We start from the raw sequence: 4,729 nt of genomic DNA on the forward strand, positions 1-4,729 counted from the left end.
ATGAATTTTAGCTAAGACATTCCTATAGTAAATTTAGTTGCGGCTGAATCACAAATTTACCCCTGCCTCTTTCTCAGTTCTCGCCAGCGCGAAGGGACGAGTTAACTCATTACTGGGTTAACATGTTAACTCTTGATTGTTAACATGTTAACTTTAACCAGTTAAGAGTAACACTTAGCGTAAATAGTTAACATATCAACCGTAAGAGTAACAGTGATAACCTGATCGTCGGGCACCCACGAAGTTCCTCGGGAACCGACTGGTCGCCGACGAAGAGCGGAGTGGGAGAGGGGCACCCGGAATGGAGATCGGTATGGTCGGTGTTTGGGGAGGCGTGCAGCGGGGGGAGGAGCGGGCTGCGGCGCTTGGGAAGGCCGTTTGGGGCGCACAGAGGGAGGAGGAGCGCGCGCTGCGCCACGAGGAGGCTGGGCTGGACACAGCAGGGGAACGGAGGAGGAGGAGGAGGAGGGAGGTGTCGGGGAGGGGTAAAATCAGGATTTTTGAAGAGGTTGCATTGGAAATTGGGATGAGGGGTATGGACATAATTTTTTCAAAAAAAAAAACTGCAGCACATTGTTGAAAGTTAGAGAGACCGGGACACATTGAAAGTTGGATTTTGAGGTCTGGAAGTAATTTTCCCAAGATTTGATGGACTAATTACAACTCTGCTTTTTGGCTCGCGGGTGAACCGCGAGCCACCCAACTCGCAGAGTTGGGAACAGGGGACTGCCCCTGTACCCAACTCTGCGAGTTGGGTGGCTCGCGGTTCACCCGCGAGCCAAAAATCTTTTTCGGACTAATTAATATTAAGAAAATCTCTATAATAACTGATGCACGAGAAATCAGAAGATTGATAAGACAAGGCACAAAAACAGAATCCATTCTTTAGTCAAAGTTTACCATTTGAATTTTCAAAGCGCCTGCAACAGTTATGTTGATATGACAACGCAATAAAAGAGAATCAAATCGTCAGTCAAAATCGTAGCTCATTTATTTATGAACGAAGATATTATTTAATTTTTTCCTTTTTTAATTAGTTTAATTTCATTTATCATTACCATAATTACTTATATGCATTATAAATAGGACCTGAACTTAGAGAATAACACGCCAGAAAATAACCAAAGACTAAGAGCAACTCCAAGAAGCTCCTCATCCCTTGTCCTTGATCAAATTTAGGGAGTAGGAGTTGAATAATTGGCTCCAACAAGCTCCATATCCCATATTCCAAATATAGGGTCCTTGTGAGCATCTTCCAAATCAAAGACAATAGAGAGACTCCCTACATCTACAGTGACAAGCAACGGTTCAAAAAATGCAACAGTCATATTTGCATTCAAGCCCCTCTCATTCTCCTTTCATCTATAAATATTGCATATTTGTATAGGATAAATTAGCCCATCTCATAATTTAAAAGCACTTGGCATTCTACTATTTGAGTTGAGTGAAAAATGAGAGTGCATATGATATTATTTATAGAGGTCATATAGCCGTTATGATATAGCCATTGAAATATAGCCGTTATAATTTAATCGTTGGAATATAGCCATTACAATTATTTATTACAAAAGGAGGTAAGTGAAAAATGTCCAAAACTATTTAGGGAGCCTTTTGGAGAGCATTGTTGGAGCACTTGCTCTTTATTTGACTCCCTATTTCCTAGGATGGGATATTTGCTCCTCAAAAGAGCATTGTTGGAGCACTTGCTCTTTATTTGACTCCCTATTTCCTAGGATGGGATATTTGCTCCTCAAATATAGGGAAAAGCTAGGATCATTGTTATTTCCTAGGATGGGATATTTGCTCCTCAAATATAGGGAAAAGCTAGGATCATTGTTGGAGATGCTCTAAGCCCTGCCCTGCGCTGAATTCCCCTACCCTTGCAAAAATTGTATATAATATTCAATTCATTCAAATGAAGAAGAACCTTACACTAAAAATTCCTTCACTTTTCATGACGCAGGTATTAAAAGACACAAGCAATAGATTATGGCGGCGCCAGGGAGAGAAGAAACTTGGGCGGAGGTAGCGAACCGTCTAGGTTTGGATTCGGTGGTAAGAAGCATCTCAATCAAATCTTTTCAGAACAAAACCCCCTCGAAAGTAAAATCTTTCAATATTCTTTTCTAATTAAGTCTCGTAAAAACGTAAACAACGATTCGCACTTGTCAAAATATCACCGCATAATTTTATCGACTTTTATCTACTATTCACTTTTATACCCTCCACTGTATTGGTAGCAAGAAAATATACTAAAATCTATTAAACTTGCACTTATATATCCTCAATTGTTTTTTTAGCACTTATGTGCCCTAAAATTATAAAAACTTGTACATAAATACCCTAGGTTTTTTAAATTTGATACTTAAATATCATAAATTTTTTAAATTTTGCACTTAAGTACCGTTAAGTTTACATAGCTGAGAGTATTTATATACAAGTTTTAAATTTTTGTGTGCATTTAAGCTCTACTTGCAAGGACTTTATGGTATTTAAGTGCTAGTTGTAAAAACATTATGATGTTTAAGTGCCTTAAAAAATGAGGGTACATAGGTGCAAGTTAAAAAACTTTCTTTATTTATTTATTTTTTTGCTACCAAATAGAAGTTAGGGTATGTAAGTGCAAAGCAGTTCAAACAATAGGGTATATGAGTGATATTTCGCCATTGTTTTTAATAAAGAAGATGGTATTATTCACATGTTGTTGTCGTCAGACGGACGAGGATTTGAAGGCGAAGAAAAAAGTGGAAAGAGCTACGAGAGGAGGGTGTACGAAGCGTGCGAGCCAACTCGCACCTGGTCGTCAAATTTGTTTGCCCGCACTGCCCAGGGTTCGGAGGTCACGCGTCGTACGGCGCGCTGCTCGACCACGCGAGGGAGTATTCCTCTGGCGCGGGGCGGGCTGCAGTGAAGGGCAGCCACAGGGATCTGGTTACTTACCTCACCACTGCCCTCAGGAGGCTGGCTCCTGATCAGTAGCTCTCAGTTTAGGATTTGTAGGCCTAAGACATTTTTAGCCTCGTTTGCGTGTTTAGTACGTGTACGTTTAGTATGTTTTTTTTCCCCTCCCTTTTTCCCCCTTTGTATCTTTGATTGTATCTAGTAATGAAATCTGTGTTTCGTGTTTCACTAATTCTTCTTTAGGTTATTAGTTTTTTTTGGAGCTTTGCTATAGGACCTAAAATATGAGATCAATAAGAGGGACAATTGATGTGTCCCATTCCTATTGGTCCTATATTTTGAATCTTTGGGGAATTTTTATTTTTTTTATTTTATGGGTGCGTGGAGTGCAAATCCCAGGCTATCAATTTCGTGTTTATTCGCCAAGTAATTCTTTTGTGTAATTCCCCCAACCCTTTCCCCCTTGGTTGTAAACCCCCTTTTATGTCTGAAAACATTAACTTTAACTAGTCAATTTTCAATCCGTGGTTTTTCTAATTTTAATAAGCGGTAATTGCATATATAATCCGTTACATCATCTTTAATTGTCAAAAACTCCTCCCTAACTAACTCAATATTTGCCTAAACTGTCCCCCCAAATCAGCATTTTCATTGCCAAAACCTCCCTCTGTTTATTAATGAGAATTGAACTCAGTTAAACATAACGGAATTATTAATGAGAGTTAAACTCAGTTAAATCTAACGGAAATATGTGAATTTATAGTTATACCTTTTCTTAAACACTTAAAACATTTGTACTCCTACCCATTCAGTTTATATATAGTGGCTTTATGCCCCCCTCCCCCACCTACCACCAAAAAAATAATAATAATAATAATACAATCCTCTAAAATTTTCATTATAGTCTATTCCTAAGGGTCTTAGAGCAATTTCTAATGTTGGGTTAAGTATCAACTCAACTGGAGTAATTTGTACACTGGGAGCACCTCATTTACTATATTTAGGGCCTGTTTGGTTCACCAAGGACTAGGAATAGGATTAGGAATCCTATTAAATTTATGGATTCCAACCTAATCCATAAAAATTTTATAGACAAGTTTGAGTTTTATGGAATCCCACTTTTTTTGGCTTTTAATGTTTGTTTCACCCAAAGGATTAGTAATCCCACTTTTATAGAATTGTTCCAATTCCTAATACCATGTTTGGTTCAAGGAGTCAATTTTCCTTGGGATCGTCACTGTAGCAACGGAAATAAGCCCCAAAAAACAGATTTTCAAGCATCAAACACTGTAGCAACGGATTTAAGCCCCCAAATTCATATTTCCAGCAGCAGACACTGTAACAACATTTACATTTCACTGTAGCAACGGTAATAAGCCCAAAAACCAGATTTTCAAGCATCAAACACTGTAGCAACGGCTGTTTCTTAGGAATCACTGTAGCAACGGCTATTTCAGGCATGGTGGCTATAAATTCACCTTGAGGCCTCACAAATAATCCCATCATTCTCATTTTTCAACAATAATAAAATTCCCAAGCTCTTCAATTTGCTGCCCCGACATCAAGGATGATATCAGAAGAGTGCTGGCAGAATTATGAAGTTTATTGCGACTGCAATCTCCGAACACCGATGAAAGTGTGCAAGAATGGAAAAAATAAGGGTAGGTGTTATTGGGGGTGTGCAAAATTCCCAAACAAAGAATGTATTTTTTTCGAATGGGCTGAAGAAAGAGGAGAGTCATCAAGCACCCAAGGAAGCCAATATGTCAAAGAAAATAGGTACGGAGATAAATATATCTTGCAATCAAAGAAGCTGAAGAAAGAATTG

At 38.7% G+C, this 4,729-nt stretch overlaps 1 long non-coding RNA gene across 1 annotated transcript; it reads left to right on the plus strand.

The window, feature by feature from the left end:
• Positions 1,810 to 3,133, plus strand: LOC109839769. Its single transcript, XR_002246736.1, has 3 exons — positions 1,810 to 1,891; positions 1,964 to 2,055; positions 2,715 to 3,133. It is a non-coding gene; the product is annotated as an uncharacterized LOC109839769 (long non-coding RNA).

Source organism: Asparagus officinalis, chromosome 4, assembly GCF_001876935.1.
Source record: "Asparagus officinalis chromosome 4, Aspof.V1, whole genome shotgun sequence".
In the NCBI taxonomy this organism is placed as follows: domain Eukaryota; kingdom Viridiplantae; phylum Streptophyta; class Magnoliopsida; order Asparagales; family Asparagaceae; genus Asparagus; species Asparagus officinalis.